The 20,047-nt window shown below is 51.0% G+C and overlaps 1 protein-coding gene and 1 long non-coding RNA gene across 2 annotated transcripts in view; one reads left to right on the forward strand and one right to left on the reverse strand.

Annotated features, from left to right (window-relative positions):
* XKR6 (XK related 6) overlaps positions 1 to 20,047 on the forward strand; it is a 296,181-nt gene that overhangs the window by 131,455 nt on the left and 144,679 nt on the right. The window lies entirely within an intron of this gene.
* Positions 236 to 2,977, reverse strand: LOC111551367. Its single transcript, XR_002734339.2, has 3 exons — positions 2,925 to 2,977; positions 1,529 to 1,611; positions 236 to 835 (listed from the first exon to the last, which is right to left on the reverse strand). It is a non-coding gene; the product is annotated as an uncharacterized LOC111551367 (long non-coding RNA).

The raw sequence follows: 20,047 nt of genomic DNA on the forward strand, positions 1-20,047 counted from the left end.
CCCATTTTGCCTGGGTCTTTGCTGGACCAGGCATGTAGAGGAGAGATGGTGTTAATGAAATACCTCCTGACCTCATGGAGCTGCAGGTATTGGTGTGTGTGCATTTGATTTATAAGATCTTACCAGGGGGATAAGGAGAGTTGGGGCTAAATGAAGGAACATACAAATAAAGGCATCAACCTAGGAGGAGATCTGATTCCATTTATAAATATTTGGCTTATAGATCACATGTCACAGTTGGCCCCTGGGTCTTTTGAGAAGCCTGCAGCTCCTCCCCACCCTCTGGCCTTGGCTCCCAGGCCTCCTGGCACATGATAGTTTGTGTTGCTCTCCGTGGTCCACGTCCCCGAGTGCCTGGGCACGGACTAGCCCAGGGCAAGATGGGCTGATGTGTGAAGCTTCTCCTTTTGTCCTGTCATACTTCCGGATGGGATATTATTTGCCGTCTGCTGTCAGGTCTGGTTTCTCTGAGCATCCTGGTTTTCCTGGCCTGTCTGTCCCATGGAATGCGGTGCTTTCGGATCATTTTCCCCTGGATGTGTGAGCCAGCCACTGTCCTGGTTTCACCCTGTTAGAATTCTTGCTTGTTTTTTGGAGGGAGGAGCAGGGCCAGCCGAGGGACACGGGCAGGGAAGCTAAGAGCAGCAGCAGCTGATGCTGGCTGCGTCCTTGCCTGACCCAAGCACACAGACTCATTTTAACAGCCTCCAGTGATGTCCTTGCACCGTCACCGACGGCTGCCCTCCTGCCTCTTCTTCTGCCCAGCCCCCTTCCTTCTTCTCCTTCTATGGGCCAAGTAGGTTTAATGGGCTGGTCTCACCCTGGGCTTCTGCTCCTGGAAGAGGGGAATGGATGTTTAATTCTCTTTCCTTTGTACTTCCACAGCCCCCAGGACATGCCCTTCCACCAGGGCGGGGTGATCTTTCAGGGCGTGTTGAATGAGTGAATGAATGAACAGATATGCATGAGGGAGACTCACCCAGACAGGTCTATGCTTCTCCCAAATGGGATTGTCAGATGGTGGCTCCTAGTCACAGTGTCTATTCCTATTTTTACTTATTCAGACATGTTTTTTTTTTTTTTTTTTGAGACAGGGTCTCACTCCATCACCCTGACTGGCATGCAGTGGCATGATCACAACTCACTGCGTCCTCAGCCTCCCCAGGCTCAGGTGATCCTCCCACCTCAGCCTCCATAGTCGCTGGGACTACAGGTGCACACCATCATGCCCAGCTAATTTTTGTATCTTTTTGTGGAGATGGGGTTTTGCCATGTTGCCCAGGCTGGTCTCGAACTTCTGGGGCTCAAGTGAGCCTCTCACCTGGGCCTCCCAAAGTGCTGATATTACAGGTGTGAGCCACCACACCCAGCCAATTCAGAATTGTGAAAACAGCACTCTCCACGTGGATATCTATCCTGCTTTAGCCCCAGCAAGGAACCTTTGCCATTCATGGTGCTGTGGCCCAGCTGTTTCATCCAGAGCTGGCAGGTGAGCCACCTCCAACGTTCGCCCCTAGGTGGACGTTACCTTCAGAATACAGGCTCCAGACCTGGCTCCAAACCCTGCCTTGGAGATCTTGGGCAAGTTGTTTCTCCTCGTTGAGCCGTTATCTGTAAAATGGGAAAAAGAATATTTACCCTTCATCAGGGTTTGTATCGGGATTAAAAGAGGTATTTCCTTTATGGCACACATGCTATTATTGGAATTATTTTAATTCTCTCTTCTCATCTACAAGACTTGTTTTATGCTCCATCCACAGAGCCCAGTGCAGTGCAGGATGTAACAAGTATTTATTGGATGAAATGCCAGAGAAACAGCAAACTCAGCACTTGGCACATAGTAGGCAGGCATCGAATAGCGGTGATTCCTGTCCACTTTGTCTTCCCCGTCTTCCCCTTCTAGATTGCGAGCTCCTTTGTGTGTGGGAAGTGTAACCTCCTCTTTGTCAGGACTTTGTAACCTCTTAGTCCCTTGTATCGAGGAGAAAAACCCAAACAGACCAATAATCATGTAGAAACGAGTCCCTGGGCATCCGAGGATCAGGCTGGGGTCTCCCACAACTGTCCCTCTGGGAGTACAGGGAGCACCCCTAGTTCCAGGCAGGTGGCACCATCAAGGCACAGCCGGACTACGGAGGAGGCCGGGGCTGTAGGTCCAGCATGGTCTAGGGAAGGTCTGCAGTGCAGGCTGGAGGCGGGGAGGCCTGAAGAGGTGGAGGCATGGAGGCAGGGAGGCGGGAGGAGGGGAAAGCCCTGCTGCTGACTGTCTCCTCCCCACACTAGCTGTCTCGCCAAAGTCTGGCTCTTAGTCACTGTCCTGATGTCACTTACCTTTACCTGCTAGCACCCCTAAGCCCAGAACTTAGGGTTATTTCTCATTATCTCCACCTGCCACCCTCCCCAAGCTCTGATCCAACCCTGAGCTTGTGGCTGCTGTGGGGAGTGGAGGTAAAAGTGGTAACACCAGAAGTGCACTTACATCAGAAAGCTTTAAAAAAAAAAAAAGGAATTGGCCGGGCGCAGTGGCTCACACCTGTAATCCCAGCACTTTGGTAGGCCAAGGCGGGAGGATCACGAGGTCAGGAGATCGAGACCATCCTGGCTAACACGGTGAAACCCCGTCTCTACTAAAAACATAAAAAATTTGCTGGGCGCGGTGGCGGCGCCTGTGGTCCCAGCAACTCGGGAGGCTGAGGCAGGAGAATGGCGGGAACCCGGGAGGCGGAGCTTGCAGTGAGCCGAGATCGCGCCACTGCACTCCAGCCTGGGCGACAGAGCGAGACTCCGTCTAAAAAAAAAAAAAATTTTAAACCAGACCTTATTGCCTGTCTCTGGCCACTGTCAAAAAGCGGAATCCCCTGAGTTGGGCGAGCTATTGGACTTAGAGATTTTGTGAAATGCCTAACACCCATCCTGTCACCTACAGGGACACTGCAGGAGCGTTGTTTTTTAGGTGCCACCCTGCGCGCCACCTCCCTTCATCCTGAACACTCCTGGATCCTGGAAATGCTGTTGTCCCCGTGGACCGCACTCCAACGGGGTCGCACAGGGGGTTAGAGGGGGCGAGAGGGCGCCGCGGGGTGGGGTCGGGGGGGCGCGGGCCGGGGAGCCGGGGAGCAGAGCGGCGGCTGTCCCGCCCCGCGCCCCTCGCGCCCTGCGCTTCCCCCACTGGCACCGCCGCGCGCCCGGAAGAGGAGCCGAGCTCCTGCCGCTCGCTGGGCCGGGTTGTAAACAAACACAGGAGCGGCGCCGCCCGCGCAGCAGATGGCTCCGCAGCTGCCCGTAGGGCGGGGCCTCCCTCTCGGCGCCGGCGCGGGGACGCGGAGCTGCGCGGTGCCCTCCACCGGGGACTCCCCTCAGGCGCCAGCCCGGCTCCGGTTCGCTGGGGGCTGGAGAGGGAACACGCGAGCCGGAGCCTGCGGGTCGTTCATTGCGTTGACTGCTGTCATTCCTTACTTCATTCATTCGCTCAACAAAGATTTCTGAAGCGCCAGGACAGCGCTGGGCCCGGCCGACACGATGCTGGCCCACGCAGGGGGTCGCAGCTGGGGGAGCGCAGCGGCAGCGCCCAAACCACGGGAGCGCCCGAAACCCTGGCCGCCACGCCGCGGATCCACGCTCTGGGATGCTGAGCCTGCAAAGCTCTTGGTCTGGATGGGAGGCCTTGGGCTTGGATTCAGGCACAGATGGGTGAGAGCCTGGCCCTGCCCGGCTTACTGGCCCAAGGGTTTGGGCCGCTACTTCCACTCTCTGAGCTTCAGTTTCCTCTTCTGTAAAGAGGGAATAATTCCACCCACCTGGCCGCGAAGTTGTGCGGATTAAGAACAATGTGCATTTGTGTTTTCTTCTGGACACCTTCGTGTTTTCTAAATATCCCACAGTGAATATACATCCCTTTCTTTTTTAAAGAAAATTAAGTTCTGGGATACATGCCCCCTCCCAACTGAAGCTCAGAGAGTGGGTGAGCCCCCCCCCCCGCTCCACGACAGGCTCGTGTGTGATGTTCCCCTCCCCGTGTCCATGTGTTCTCATTATTCAACTCCCACTTACGAGTGAGAACATACGGTGTTTGGTTTTCTGTTCCTGTGTTAGTTTGCTGAGAATGATGGTTTCCAGCTTCATCCATGTTCCTGCAAAGGACATGAACTCGTCTTTTTTGTGGCTGCATAGTATTCCATGGTGTATATGTGCCACATTTTCTTTATCCAGTCTAATCATTGATGGGCATTTGGGTTGGTTCATTTACATAGCAAATAGCCTTTGCTATTGTAAATAGTGCTGCAATAAACATACGTGTGCATGTGTCTTTACAGTAGAATAATTTATAATCCTTTGGGTATATGGCCAGTAATGGGATTGCTGGGTCAAATGGTGTTTCTGGTTCTAGATCCTTGAGGAATCGCCATACTGTCTTCCACAGTGACAGTCCTTTGAAAATGAGACAAAATGTTGTGGGAGATTCACTCTCCCTCCCTGCTTAAAAATTCACCCATTTCGACTTAAAGACACCGCCCCTCCCAACTGGGTCATGCTGGGTGCGGGCAGAACACAGCTCAAATGGGGGAGACACAGTCCGATATTCAGCACTCGAATATTCTAGAATAGTTCCCAGGAATACAATAAGTTTGGGATGAAGGTGGTCATTTAGAGTTAAGGGCCACAGACATACGACAAGACACAGACACAATGATTTTCAAGCTGTTTTCTTTCTCTTCCTTCATTTAACAAGCACTCATTACACCTTCAGTGTTTGTAAGATGGAGCAGGTGCTCAGCGCTGTGATTCATGTCTGTGCATTGTGTCCTCAGGAACAGGATCCTCATTTAGTAGTAGGATGTAGGTATGAATGTAATAAAAGGTTTTTTTAAAAAACAAAAAGCCCAAGGCCCCGCCGAAGGGGTCAGGAAGAGCATTAGGGAGCTCAGGTTTGACAGGTGGGTGTTGAAGGTGAGGACAGGGACAGACGGTGACATCAGACCAAGCTTGAACACAGTCGCCAGTGGAGCCTGGGTCCTTCCTTCATTCCACCTAACGCAGGGACTCCTGCTGAACAAAACTACACCTGCCCAGCCTCTGTGACCTTGGGAATTCATGGGACTTCCTCACATGTGTGAAGTGAGGGCAAAGCACTTACCTCGGCGTGTGGTCGTGAGGATGAGCCAAGATGATGCATGTGATGAGGGCAGAAAACTGGGACCACTGGACAAATGTCACTTCTCATCCATTTGTTCATTCATTTATTCAATAGGTGGTTTTTGAGCCTCTCCTTTGTGCCAGGCCCTGTTTGTTTCAAAGCAGTGAACAAAACAGACAAAAAGCCCTCTTATACAAGCTTACATTCTAGCGGGGGAGGGAGACAGAATACCAGAAATAAATAAGGTATCTAGTGAGTTAGACAGTGACAAGTGTGACAAAGACAAATAAAGCAGGCAGTATGGAGTGCAGGGGCTCCTTGTAGAGTAATTCCTTATTCTATAAGGAATACGGATGTAATTCCTTATTCTATAAGGAATACGGATGTAATTCCTTATTCTTTAGTTTGGGTGACAGATAGGGTGCATGAAGAGAGGGAGAGTCATAAGAAGATGTTTTGTGCTTAGATTGGGTCTAGGGGCGTCAAGAACGGCTTTTGAGCAAGGGTGTGATTTGGGCTGTGCTTCAAGATCGTGGCATGGTTGCAGCTTGTACGCAGATTGGAGGGAGTGCAGCCAGGCAGGAGGGAGCACCCTGGCAGTGAGGAAGGGCACAGTGGTCTCCAGGCAGCCAAGGACAAGGCGTCAGACCCGGGCTGGTGGGCACCAGCGTGGGGGTAGAATCCACCTTGCCTGCAGGTTTCTTAGCTTGGACTGGGAGAAGTGAGACTAGAGGCCTGAAGGGTGAGACTAGAGGCTTGAAAGGGGCAAAGAGAGTTGCATCCTCCCAGCTGATCCCCTGGCTGGAGCCTGGGAAGACGGGAGGGGCAGGAAGGCAGATGCACCCAAGACTGCAAGACTTCGGAAAGGGTTCATGGCTCCCTCTCCCATTGAAGAAAAGGTAGTGGGGTCACACAGAGTACGAGCACCCTTCAGACTTCACCTAAATCAATGGCGACATTAATTGCCGCACTTGTGTGGCTGCCTCCGTAGAACACTCAGGTTCCAGAACGCAGTGACCCCAGTGACCTGCCCTTCCCCAGTTCTGGGGAAGCTGGGGTCAGACAGCCAGAGGCGCCTTTGTGGGGATGGTGATCTTCGAGGAGTTGCGTTTGGGGTAGCTGAACATCTCCAAACCTAGTGCCAGGAGCCTGCTGTGTGCACAGAAATGTCTGCCCACCTTTCCACACTCCGGGTGAACACGGCGGATGTTTACCCAGGAGTCCTCAGAAAAGCCTGTGCGCTGCCGGCGTTCGGGAGCAACTGGGGAACCCGTGTTTAGCAATGTGGAGAAGGGAAGGAGATGGGAAAGGCAGGCACTTGTGGGAAATGTAAATTACAGCAATGTAAATAAAGAGCTTCCCAGTACACGCATAAATAAAAAGCAGGCGGCAATCCCCTGGGAATAGTAATCAGGCTCAGCTTGCTTCTGCCTCCTGGAGTCTGAGGAGTGCGGCAGGACGCCTCCCGAAGGCTCCCATCTCGCGCTCCTAGAGGAGGAAGCTCCCCAGCCCCAGCAGCACTGGGTCCAGGAGGAGCTGGGACGCCATCCACGGCCTCCTATGGGGCATCCAGCAGGGGGCGCTGGTGAGAAGTGGGGCGGGAGAGGAAGCCCGAGTGGGGACCCAAGGGCTGCACAGACCCCGGAGCAGGGGAGGGGCCTTCAGACAGGCTTCCCGCTGTTGCTGCTTGAGGTTAGTTTGCCTGGAACACAAAGTGTATGGAGGTGGGGTATGAAGGAAATCAGGTTTTATGAGGAGGTTGTGTGACCAGAACTGTGACCCAGGGTCCCCAGGCCAGGGCTTCTTGCCCACCCTCCACCCCATGGCTTTCCTCCCTGTGCAGCGAACTCCAGGGCCCGCTGTGCTGCCTCTACCAGGGGAGGTCACCGTGAGGCTGTGCAGGTCATTCTGGAAAGCCCCATGTGACCTTGAAAGCAAAGTCCTAGGTGAAGCCAAGAGGCCCCGTCCATGCAATCGCCTCGAGCACCAAACCTGTTATTGGTCAGACAGAGCTGTCCTGGGACATGGATTGGGGGGCAGCGGCCAGACTCCCCAGAGGGGCTGCTGTACTATAAGGCGGGGTGGGCAGAACCCCATGCTGCTCCCTGCAGGACTAAGGGAGGCCTGTGGCTTAGGAGCCTCCTCAAAGACACCCCTTGACTTGCCTCTAGGCAGGCTCCCCGAGCTCGCAAAGCCCCGACCTTGGGCCCTGGCCTTGGCCTGCTTACTCCAGTTTTAGCAAGAATCCTGCTGGGTCAGGATTTTAGTGAAAATCCCCCACCCTTGACATCTGATCAGATGCCTCCTTCCCCATCCTGGGGGTCTTATTGCCTTGGCCCTGCTCGCAGCAAGAACCCCCCAGCCTTCACCTTCCTCTGAGTGATATCTGTCCATCTACCCCGTGCTGCTTCCGGGCTGTGACTCTCTACTTGTCTTTGTTGTCATCAGAGTTGAGCCCAGTCTCTCTCACTTCCTGGAAAACCCCAGGATAGTAGTCCCTATACGTGGGTGGCAGCCCCCCTCAAGAAAGTCAGTCTGACCATATTAGTAAGTGTCAGGAATAATTTTTTCTTTAATACCTCCTCCCACAAACATCCAAGCAAAGCCTCTGGGTGTGGCCATCTGCTTGTCTACGGCCCCCTCTGGCTGCGTTCTGATATTCCCCTTCTGCAGAGAAGACAGGATTGGCCTAAAGCCCAGGCCTCCACTAGCCCACAGGGCTTTTGCATGAATTAGGAAAGGGCCTCTTCCTTGGGTGGCTCACCTTAGTGTGACCTGGACACCTGTATGAGGTCGGCTGGCCCTCCTCCTCCCGGGAGCTCCCAGGGCCCCAGTGAGCACTACCCTGGCAGCCCCTGCCCTCAGACCCTCACACACACCAGCAATATCACACCCCATCCACCCACACTCCCTTCCTCCTTCCCACCCACCACCAAGGATAGGCAACTGTTCTGGGTTGTTCCCTCAATGGGGGCATGAATTGGGTTTCCTAAAGGGCTGGCAGGAAGGAGAAGTGACTGCAGGTCCCTCCCAGAGTGTGGCTGGGAAAGGGCCCCATGAGGCAGGCATACGTGTGTACTTATAACATTGCCAGGTGGATTTATGTAGCTCTTCACTGCTACTGCAGGACTCTGTACCCACGCACACAACTCTCAGATAAGTTGGTCTGCTATGTAAACGGCACGCCTCCCCAGGACATTGCATATCTGGACAGTGTGCAACTTGAATACAGGTACATGGATGGAGTTCTTGTCCAGGGCACATAGTCTGTGAGCCAGGCTTCAGGCCTTGCGGCTTCAAGTGGTCATTACAGGAGGGTTAGTAGTTAGGTCAGACTTACTGTATGCTCTCTCCTTCCACCTCTGGTCCTGCTCAGCACTTGCTGCCCAGATGTGGCTTACTTTGGAAAAATGGCCATGTCCAGAAGAGCGAGGGGGATATGGCTGCCCTTGCATGCAATTCTCTCAAACCTCTAACTTCATTGTACCACCTGCAATGACACCTACCAGCAACCATGACAGTGCGTTCTTGGAACTTTCACCCTTTGATTCCCCACCCAGCATTCCTACCATATTTTATTTTGCACAAAACAGTGTTATCACATAATGTTAGAGGAAATATAAAGAAGGAGAAGCATCCACTCTAGTTCTGTCTTTGTAGCGCATTGGTTCAGCAGTTCTTTGCATTTTCCCGTGTTCCCTCCAGAAAGCATGCTTGTGCGTGGCTGAAAACTCCATGTACACATGTTAAAATCACGAAATTCTAGAGTGCGGAAAGACCTAGGTCATATCTCCCCCTCTCTTCCCTGCTTAGGTGGCATGGGGGGATGTTTGCCAGAGAGAAGGAGTGGCAAAAAGTGAAGTCATGTGAGCTGGGGTGTGTTTTTGTTTTTATCCACAAGACAGCACAAGTGAATCTTGGTCCCTGTGGGAATTCTCAGGAACAGAGGGCTAGGAACAGATTTGATCAATGAAAGCTGATTCCAGAGAGAACAAGCCATTGATAAATTCCAGCACTGCCAGTCAATCAGAGTTCATCTGTTTCTGGGAGCCAGAGTCAGGAAAGGGGTGCAGGAGGGGCAGCGCCTGCTGGGAGCTGGTGACCAAGACCTGCAGGGACGCCGCCCCTCGTCCTGCCATGAATCATTTATTACCTCCTCTGTGTGGGAATGGGGAAGAGACGCGGCTCCCTGGGAGCCAGCTTTCTTTCTAATTAGCACCAGGAGGACCTGGATTGATCTCTGCTGTGGTTGATGGGTTTACCCTGGCAGCAGGGGAGTCGGGCCACTCACAGGAGAGGATTAAGTGTGCTGGACCGGAGACCTCGGGGTTGCTTAATGCAGAGACTTTAGAGACTTTGGAAATAAAATAAGCCCTTGCCCTTAGCCCTGGCCATCTATGTTTTTGAAGTAGCAAGGTGCCTGAGGCCTGGAAGAGGAAGTGATTCCTCCACGATGGCACATGGCAGCCTAGTAGTGAATCCCAGGCTGCTGCTCTTGGGCAGTGCCTGTGGGGCTCGGAAGGAAGCCTGCAGTCTCTTGGGAGGCATTGGCTTCACCCTGGGTGCACAGCGTGGCACGTTGGGGGGTCAGCTGGGCTTCAGCCCTCCCGCCTAGGCTGGGCCCCGTGCAGCGCTCTCTGGCACCCCCGACTGAGCCCCTCAGCACTGTGACCAAACATCCCAGACGCGCAGCACAGGCCCGGTCTTCGGCGACGCAGGTGCCCAGTGGTACGAGACAGCCCAGAACGCTTTCTGCAGGCGGCCAGGAGGCCTAGGAGACTCTAGCCCCTGCTAGGGGTGCGGGAGTGGGAGGGGGGTAGGCAGCAGAGGAATCCTGACGAGCCCTCCAGAGGTCCTCAAGCTTTCCGGAGTGTGCTGCTCTGGGCTCACTCCCGGTGGGCAAGGCCATTCCAACTGGAAACAGGGGTCGGACTGGGTGTGGGGAAGAGAAGAGCAGACACCAACTTTAACTCAGGGTAGGGGCAATGGGGAGAGAAAACCAGGGGGAGAGAGAACTGGGCTCTGGGCTCCCCACAGTGCTGAGGGGCTCAGTCGGGGGTGCCAGAGAGCGCTGCACGGGGCCCAGCCTAGGCGGGAGGGCTGAAGCCCAGCTGACCCCCCCACGCGCCACACTGTGCACCAGACGGCCAGAGCCTCATGTCCAGGAACAGGGCTGAAGGAGATGCCCCCACCCTCAGCACACCCATCCCTTCACCAACTCACCCATTCAACAGAATCTTACCTCACGCCATCTACATGCCAGACGCCAGCCAGTGTCAGTCCTGGAGACTCCGCAGGGAACCGGACACACAAGCTTCCTATCTTCAAGTTTGCATTTTCATGGGGAAGGCCATAAACAAACAAAAGAGACATTTTCATTTCAGATGACAGGTGCTCTGGGAAACAAGAGCTGGGGGACAGATAGTGCCTTATGGGTTTGGGGGTGTTGTTTTAGATTTGGGAGTAAGGGGAGGCCCCTCTGAGCTGCTATCCTTGAGCAGAGACTTCAGTGGTGGGAAGGAGCACATCAGATCCAAGAAGCCTTCCAGGGAGGAGACTGCAAGCGCAGCTCCCCTGGGGTGGGAACCTGCTTGGAGAGTGGAAGGAGCAGCAGGGAAGCCAGTTTGGTTGGAGCAGAAGGAGTGAGGGGTCTGGGGAAGGTGACAGAGAGGCAGGCGATGGAAAGAACATTGGATTTTATGCTGAAGTATAAGACTAAGCTGTTGAGGGGAGGGAAATTAGAGGACGAATCAACAGGTGCAGCAAACCACCATGGCACATGCCTACCTGTGCAACAGACCACCATGGCACATGCCTACCTGTGCAACAGACCACCATGGCACACGCCTACCTGTGCAACAGAACACCATGGTACACGTTTATCTGTGTAACAAACCTGCACGTTCTGCAAATATATCCCGTTTTTTGTTTGTTTGTTTGTTTGTTGTTGTTGTTTTAGAAGAAACAACAGACTAAGAAAAAAAAGACTAAGCTATTGGAGGGCTTTCAGCAGTGGAGGACTACAGTCTTATTTCAACCTCAAATCCTTTATTCTGGCTGCTGTGTAGGGTGGAGGCAGTGGGGAAAAGCTGCCCGTGAATTGAGTCAGGTAGTAGTAGCCGGTGGGATGAGAAGGGAGAAGTTGGGGGTGCAGACATACGTTCTGCAGGTGGGGGAAGAAGGATCAGGCATGGGGCATGAGGAAAAGAGGAGCCAAAGATTTGCCTTGTTTTTTTGGCTTGAGCAACTGGATAATGTGATGATGTCCTTTACTCCGCTGGGGAAGCCTGAAGGCAGAACAGGCCTGGAGGGGAAAACTTAAGAGTTCAGTTTTGAATTTGGAAAGTTGGAGATGCCTGTGAAACACCCTTGGGGAGGTGTAGGGCTTGGAGATGTCACTTTGGGAGTCATCAGTGTCTAGATAATGATAAAGCCATAGTCGGGAAGAGAGTTCTGAGGGGGAGACTGGAGAGACAGGCAGCTACAGAGGTCTGAGCTTGCTGCACCTGGAGGACAGGAGGTGGGGAAGCCAGCAGGGTGATGGGGGGACAGTGAGCTAGAAGCAAACCAGGAAGAAGAAGTGTCTGGAGCCCAAGGCAAGAAAGGAGTCCAGCAGGTGGCGGGTGATCCACTGAATTAAATGTTACTACAAGGCCAAGGGAGAGGGCAGCTGAGAGCTGGACGTCAGACTTGGAAGGACTAAGGGCTTTGGTGACTTTTTGGCAATAATGAGAGACTGGCAGGGGCTGTTAGTGAATACTGGTAGCTTCTGAGAGATGTTCTGCTCCAATGAGAAACAGAGAATTAAGGGTCATAGCTGGAGGGGATATGAGGTCAGAGGATGCTTTCATTTTTGAAATATCTGGGCTGTTATTCTGAGGATAAGGGTGACCAGCAGAGAGAAGAGTGGGGGATGCAGGGATGAGTGGGGAGTAGCATTGGGTAATGGGGGATAGGTGTTGAGGAATGGGGCCAGTGATTCTGGGGACATGGTCATCCGTCTGTGGCGACAGGAGGGAAGAACAGGCAGGGGATATGTGAGTGAGTGGCTGGATGTGTGGAGTGAGTGGATGTGGTGTAGAAAAGGAAAGCCGTTCTCTACCAAACCACTCTTCTGTTTGAAAGAAAAGTATCCTCAAGTGTTCTTTTCCTCCCCCGTAGCTTCTTTTCTCTTTCTTCATAGCTTTTCTGGGATATCAAGTCAGATTCCTTTTTTTTTTTTTTTTTTTTTTTTTAATGAAACTCTTTCTGTCTTCTGTTTCTCTCTTTTCTGTCCCTTAGATTTGGCTGAGGACCTAAACATGTTTCTGTCAACACACTTGTCTTTTTCTCATTGTTCTTCGTAGAGTTGTAGACTGTCAGAGGTGGAAGGGATCTCTGAGACCATCACCCAGGCCCACCCCCTTATTTTACACTGGTGAGGAGATCGTGGCTTGGAGGGACGAAGTGACTTGCTCCAACCAGGACTTAATGTGGATGCCACGATTGCTGAGATCAGCTGCAATCTCAGCGGTAGCTGATGTTGGCCATATTCTTGAATCCTCTCATAGTTACATTGCCCCTCCCAGTGCCTGGCACGCTTGTCTCTGTTACTCAGTCAGCTTCACTGAATCTGCTGGTCTCATAGAGAACATGGTAGACTTGTGCTGGCCACGACAGCACCGGCCCTGGGCGTAGGATGGGAATCCATTCCTGATATTGCCTTGCAAATGTTTCTGTTTTGCAAGTGAAAACGCTGAGGACCCGAGTGTGTTGCTCAAGGTCAGGGAGAAACTCCTAGTGGAAATGCGAGATCTCTGTAGTTACAGCAATATGATTTCCTCACGAGGGGCCCAGGGAAAGGCAATGGATGCTATATTTTGCAATGGTAAATTGAGGCACAGAAGGGAGAAGTGTCCTTCTAGCTTCTCTGCAGTGGACACAGACTTTCTCTCCTGACCGTGTGTATGCACTCTTTGACCCTCGGTGACTCTTGAAGGGCTTTTAAAACTAAGTAGGAAAAGACTAGAAAAATTCTGCCCAACAGATTTGGTTCTTTTTTTTTCTTTTTCTTTCTCACCCATCATTGAGAGAAGGTTTTTGGTTTTTATCAGCCAGGTGTTTCCAGTGTTAGCACTGCCAGCTCGCGGGGAGGTGGGCACCTCAGCGGGCCTTGGCAGCCCTCCTTGCAGGAAGGGTCTCGCTGCCATGCCTGCTCCAGGGCCTTGATCCGTTTCCCTGTCTCTGGCTCCCCAGTAAAGAATCCCTCGTGGTGGTGTCGGTAGGGTCTTCAGGTGTTGGTAGGTCCTCACATAGAGCCACCCCTGGAGGAGGCTAATTCCCAGACCCCTGCGGAGAGGCACACCGAGCAGCCAGCACCAGGTCAGGGACTGCGTTCCATCAGGCATCCACCTGTTCACAAATAGACTCAAATAAAGTCCCAGCCTGGAAGGGCTCTGAACCCTCCTGCCGGGTCATGTCCTGAGAAATGGGGGAACAGATAGAGGTATTGGCTACTCCCCAAACAAGAATTAAAAGAGGCAGCAGAGATGCCAAAAGCAGGTTTCCCTAAGCCAGTGGGTACCTTGCAGCCATGAGAACCCCAGGTGCCTTTTCCAAGAATAAGCCGCTGTGCAGCGCAAAGGTGAACAGAGCGTCCATTCCAGTGGGCTCCTGAGCAACCCAGAACCCAGAGCCCTTTTCTCCCCCAGGAAAGCTTCTTGCTACCAAGGCCAGGCACTTCAGCAGGGTGACCTCTGGAATACCCGTTAGGGCGTAGTCACAGGATCTTGTCCCGACTCATCTTCAGCAGACATCCTGTTGATCTCATTGATAAGAGTCTGCAGCCACCTCGGCCACTGTGCATCTGGGCAGCCAGCCAAGCCAGCTTCATTCACAGACAGGTGGGGCCGGCTGGGGTGAGTGGGCAGGACAGTGCCATGGGGGCAGCCACCGGGAGGTCTGGGGCTTCGTGGGACAGGGGGCAGCACAAACGCTGCGGACCAGAGGCCTGCGGAGTACAGAGTCACCCAGGAAGGGGGCTCAGCCTCCAGGGCTCCCTTCATTTGTAGAGACCCCTGGGCTGGCTCTTCTCCAAATTCACCGCTCATCCGAATCCTTGGATTGCGGGGCGGGGGGTGGACTTTAAAAAATACAGATCTCCAGGTTTCGCCGAGACACTCAGACACGTAGGAGTTGGTCACAGGAACCTGTATTTTTAACGCACGCTCAGGTGTCCTCGCTGTCTGGTTTTGCTTATACACATGAAGAGACCTCAGTATGCGTTTCTGCAAGTCTGAACCCATTTCATCAAAGGAGCACGGGGACTCTGGTGGGCAGGGCGGGGAGAGAAGGCCAGAAAGTGGTAGCTTCCCTCCCATGCAGAGAAGACCTGGACTCCCTGCCTGAGTGATCTGCCCTAAACGGCCTGATGTTACAGAACTGCAGGCAAAGAATGTTGAGAAACAAGGGCCGGATTCCACTTGCTGATGGTGTGAGGTCACCCGCCAGTGAGATACGGAAGTTCAGCCACGTAGTGTCGAGGTGCTAGGCTTCCCCGGGGCTGAGTGTTACCAGCTTAACATGTGGCTTTCTGGCTGCTGCGGTGACTGAGTGTGGGGTGTGTGTGTTCGAGGGATACAGAGAGTCCCCCTGCCATCACCCGGGGCTGCTGAAGAGGTGGAGCTATGCAGGGTTGCAGTCAGGAGAACACAGGCGCTGCAGTCTGACTGTCTGTGTTTGAGAATGTTCTTGGCAAGGCAGGTAACTCCTCTAAGTTTAGCGTCCCCATCTGTAAAACTGGGACTTTCAACACCAATCAGAAGGCTGTAAAGATTAACTGAAAGAAGTGTCATCCACTGAGCCTGTTCCTGGGGTCATGTAGTGAGATTCAGTAATTGCATGTTCACTGTTGTTAAGGCCAGTTTTTTTTTGGTGGTAAAGTACATATATTAAATTTACCATTTGAACTATTTGTAAACTTATCGTTTGGTGGCATTAAGTACACTTGCCCTGTTGTGCAACCATCACCACTATCCGTCTCCGGAACTCTTGCATCTTCCCAAACTGAAGCTCTGTCTCCATCAAACGACGACTCCCCATGCCCCCTTTTCCAGCCCCTGGCAGCCCTCATTCTACTTTCTGTCTCTGAATCTGGCTCCTCTAGGGATCTCACAGATGTGGAATCATGTGGAACTTGTCTTTTTGTGACTGGTTTCTTTTTCATGGAAAATGGGCCAATGATGTAGTTTAAATTTAGTTCTATATTTGCATTAAAGCAAAAAATGTACACAGTAGTGGAATCACCCTCCTACTCCTGAAACCCAGGAAAGCCTCATGGTGTCCGTGATGAAAAATTGGAAAATAAAATATTCTTAACATATCTTTTGTGTTACAACTAGTTTTATGACCTGTGCTCTCCCTCCCAGCTTTATTGAGGTATAATTGACAAAGAGAAACTATGTATTAATGGTGTACTATGTGAGGTTTTGATACACTGTGTATACATTGTGAAATGATTAATCAAGTAAGCTAATTGATGTAGCTTCCCCTCGCATAGTTATTTTTTTCTTGCTGTGAGAACATTTAAGATCTATTCTCTTAGTAAATTTAAAGTAGACAATACATTATTAACTGTAGTTACCATGCGGTGCATTAGAGTTCCAGGAGTCTTTCATCCTGCTGAATTGAAACTTTGTACCCTTTGACCAACACCGCCCACGCGCCCCTACCCGGTTTCCCTTCTCTTCTCCCCAGCCCTGGCACCCACCGTCCTCCTCTCTGCTTCTATGAATTTGAGTTGTTTAGATTCCACACATCAGCGAGATCATACACTATTTGTCTTTCCGTGCCTGGTTTATTTCACTTAGCATAATGTCCTCCAGGTTCATCCATGTTGCTGCAAATAACAGGATTTGATTATCTTTTAAGGCTGAATAAGACTCCATTAAAGATTTATCTATGTATCTGTCTCTTTATCTGTCTCAGATTTTCTTTATCTATTCATCCATGGATGGCCACTTAAGTTGATTCCTTATCTTGGCTATTGTGAATAAGCAGCTGGCTTATTTCACTTAGCACAACATCTTCAAGGTTTATCATGTTGTAGCATGTGTCAGAATTTCCTTATTTTTTATAACTGAAAAATATTCTGCTGTATGTAATAGCCACATTTTCTCTATCCGTTCATTACACCGGTGAACACTTGAGTTACTTCTACCTTTTGGCTACTGTGAATAATGTTACTAGGAACATTATAATGTTCATATAAAGCGCACAAATATCTCTTTGAGTCCCTGCTTTCTTCTTTTCTTTTCCTCCCTTTTCCTTCATTTTTCTTTTTTTGAGACAGAGTCTCACTCTGTTGCCCGGGCTGGGGTACAGTGGTGTAATCTCGGCTCACTGCACCCTCTGTCTCCCAGGTTCAAGGGATTCTCCTGCCTCAGCCTCCTGAGTAGCTGGGATTACAGGCACGTGCCACCAACCTGGCTAATTTTTGTGTTTTTAGTAGAGATGGGGATTTCACCATATTGATCAGGCTGGTCTTGAACTCCTGGCCTCAAGCAATATGCCCACCTCGACCTCCCAAAGTGCTGGGATTACAGGTGTGAGCCACCGTGACCAGCCTGAATCCCTGCTTTAAATTCTTTTGGGTATATACCCAGAAGTGGGATTGGATTATATGGTAATTCTCTATTTAACTGCATACTGTTTTCTACCGTAGCTGCACCGTTTTACAGTCTCTCACCAACAGTGCACAAGGTTCCAGTTTCTCTGCATCCTTGACAACACTTGGTATTTTCTGTTGTTTTGATAACAGCCATCCTACTATGGCTGTGGCTATTGTTCCTTTTCTTTTTCTTTTCTTTTCTTTTGTTTTTTTGAACTTACAAGTGTTGAGATATGGTAAACGTTTATTTTCTTCCATTTTCCTTGTAGTAACCCCCAAGTCACACCAGTGCACTGCTTCTGTGGTGGAGACTGTGGAAATTCAATAAGGAAGGGAGCAGGAAAAAGATAGGAACAGGAGAAAGACCTGATGTGGTTGGTGATATGGAGTTTTCATGATGATGGCTAGACTCAAGCATCTTCTCTGAGCTGTCCACAACACTAAGCACTATACACATATTATTTAATTTAACCCTCCCAATAATTCTAGGAGGTCAGTAGTAGTATTATCTCTGTTTTATAGATGAGGAAATGGAAGATTAAAAGAGAAAATAGTTTTATTACTCGTCACACAGACCCTAAGAAGTAGGAGCCAGGATGGTGATAGTTGCCTATCCTCCCCTCTGGCATTATTGGGACAATCAAAATCAGATTGATATATTTAATATCTTTAAGAGTGATTTGAGGCCATGCACAGTGACTCACACCTATAATCCCAGCACTCTGGGAGGCCAAGGTGGGTAGATCATTTGAGGTTAGCAGTTCGAGACCAGCCTGGTCAACATGGTGAAACCCTGTCTCCACGAAAAAATGCAAAAATTAGCCAGGTCTGGTGGCATGTGCCTGTAGTCTCCAGCTACTTGGGAGGCTGAGGCAGGAGAATCACTTGAACTTGGAGGCACAGGTTGCAATGAGCTGAAATCATGCCACTGCACTCTGGCCTGGGTGACAGAGCGACACTTCCTCTAGGGAAAAAAAAGAATGATTTGAGTGTGGAAACGGTAACACAAAGAGCAAATAAGGGAATGTTACAAGTAAGCAAAAATCACTGGAGTTGAGCTTAGAAAGATAGTGTTGTCTTTCAGACTGCTACCTATCTTCTCTAAGCTTTCATTTTTTCATCTGTAAAATGAGAAAATTGGCTGGGCACAGTGGCTCCCACCTGTAATCCCAGCACTTTGGGAGGCTGAGGCAGGTGGATCACAATGTCAGGAGTTCAAGACCAGCCTACCCAACATGGTGAAACCTTGTCTCTACTAAAAATCCAAAACATTAGCCAGGAGTGGTGGCGGCTGCCTGTAATCCCAGCTACTTGGGGGGCTGAGGCAGGAGAATCACTTGAACCCAGGAGGCGGAGGTTGCAGTGAGCCAAGATCCTGCTATTGCACTCCAGCCTGGGTGATAGAGCAAGAAAAAAAAAAAAAAATGAGAAAATCATCACCCTGCCTGCTTATAAGACAGGGTTGTTGGGAGGATGATCTGAGGGAACATTTGTAGATGAGTTTGCCATAAAGCGCACTTCATGCTGACCTTGGTGATGGAAGGGCCACAGGTGTGTCAGCTGAAAAATCACACAATTGATGAATTTAGAAAGGAGAGCTTTATTTCTTAAGAAGGAGATCGCAACCTGCAAGCAGGAAATGCAACCACTAGTTGAAAACCAAAAGCAAGCACTTTTTTGCCGAAGGGGTTGGCTGATATACATATTCAACAGGTTCTGGGAAGAGCTATGAATATTGATGAAGGGGGAATGCACACACGCATAGTAAGCAAACATGCACGTTATGTTCCATGTTCACTTTGGGGTGGAGACTTAACATTTAAATGCATTACAGTTAGGTCCTGTACATTAAAAGGTGAGGCAAGGACATGAAGGCACTCAGTGCTCAGCCTCTATAAACCAGCCAGAACCAGTCCACCGTTAGTGGTCTTATCAGGAGAAAGTTACTGAAATCAGTCTCTTGACCCGTCAAAGCCGTAGTTATGGCTGGTGGAACAGGGGTTCAGTTAGTCACTGTCTGGTGGAGCTGCAAGTGTTTTACTATTGCTTATCTCAAGGCCAGTGTTGTTTAGCTGCTGGAGAACAAGAAGACCCTGTGGCAGTTAGAGCTTAGTTGATTCTTTAAGCGTAGGAGTGCCTGACTTCACCGTTGCCTGCCTGGCCTTAGATCCTGTTTATAATTGGGTATCTTATCACCACAGAGTCTGTTCCATTAGTCTTATGATCTCTAACATTAATGCTGGTCAGTTGTGTCTACTGTTTAAATGGAAAAGGGAGTACGTATAATGAGGTGCATCCGACCTCCTGTCCTGTCATGGGCGGGAACTTAGTTTTTAAGGTTTCTCTGGGGTTCCCTTAGCCAAGAGGTGGGTGGCTCCATTCAGTGGTTTGGGAGGCTTAGGATTTTTTTTTAGTTCTCAGATGGGAACACTCATTCATTCAGTAGAGATTTCCTGGGCCGACTCTGCCCAGGGGAAGTACAAGACCCAGTGCCTGCCCTCCAGGGGCTCTGCAGCTGCTGGGGCAGAGACTGAGGCACAGGGGGCCTAAAACGAACTCTTCAAGGCCAAGCGTGAAGGAGGGACTTCCAGAGAGTCCTGCGTAGGTAAAGGAGGAAGATACCAGGGTGGGCTCCCTGAAGGAGCAGGAAGAGGAGGCTGGGTGTCCCAGGAGGAGATGGATGATTTCCTAGACTTGCAGGTATCCAGCTGCTTAGCTCCAAGCATGCGAGCTGAGTTCCTGCTGCAGGGGAGACTCATTCCCAACACTCCACCTCGCATCCTCGCTGATGCTCGAGTACTCATGCTGAGAGTATTCATCTTGGTTTTTTTTCCTCCTCTTCAGTAAAGACGCATTGGGCATGTATTATTTACGATAATTAAGTTAATATTTTATATTGTATAGGTTTAAATATTTTATCCTCCCGTAATGCATGGAGTTTCTGGGGAGCCCTGCATTCTCTGAGTACTCCATGGAGGCCTCCAACCAGGACCCCTCTGGGTGGGCCCCAGCCCCCCAGGGCTGGCAAGAGCACTGCAGCAGCACAAGCCTGGGCACCAGCACTGCCCTGGGCTGGTGGGGCTGGCCAATCTCAAGTTTCCTGCACCCTGCTTCACCGAGTTCCAGAGGCCTGGCAGGAAGGAGAGTGTAGGGAGGCCTCTTCTGGGCCTAAGTGCTAGGGAGGCCCAGGGAGCTGCCTCCCCCAACTTCTACCAAGGCAGGGGCCATGGAAGGGTCCACTGCTGGGATCCAAATGTTAGTCGAGG

The sequence above is a fragment of the Piliocolobus tephrosceles genome, chromosome 7, assembly GCF_002776525.5.
Source record: "Piliocolobus tephrosceles isolate RC106 chromosome 7, ASM277652v3, whole genome shotgun sequence".
NCBI classification, from domain to species: Eukaryota; Metazoa; Chordata; class Mammalia; order Primates; family Cercopithecidae; genus Piliocolobus; species Piliocolobus tephrosceles.